We start from the raw sequence: 301 nt of genomic DNA on the forward strand, positions 1-301 counted from the left end.
AAAATCAAGGTAAAAGGCATATATTTTTTGCCTTCCTGGCATCATTAGGTTAAATTATGTGCTAAAGAGAAGGGAAGAATAGTAGTGATTCTAGAGGGTTTCACTTTTAGGAAATATGAACTGAACAACATCCTGTTGTAGAGAACAAAGTTAATTTTGAAATAGAGCCTGTATGTTGTAATTAATTGGGGAAAAGAAATGATAATTTTCTGCAGACTTTCTGCAACATGCTTTACCCTTATTTTAGGCTTGCCATATAATAAACTCATTACAGGGAAGTCCTCATTGCTGGTTACTGCCT

At 34.2% G+C, this 301-nt stretch overlaps 1 protein-coding gene across 6 annotated transcripts in view; it reads left to right on the forward strand.

Annotated features, from left to right (window-relative positions):
* The window catches only part of LOC119592560 (early endosome antigen 1-like), a 107753-nt gene that overhangs the window by 100196 nt on the left and 7256 nt on the right, over positions 1-301 (forward strand). The gene's annotated exons all lie outside the window — the stretch shown is intronic.

This window comes from Penaeus monodon, chromosome 30, assembly GCF_015228065.2.
Source record: "Penaeus monodon isolate SGIC_2016 chromosome 30, NSTDA_Pmon_1, whole genome shotgun sequence".
NCBI classification, from domain to species: Eukaryota; Metazoa; Arthropoda; class Malacostraca; order Decapoda; family Penaeidae; genus Penaeus; species Penaeus monodon.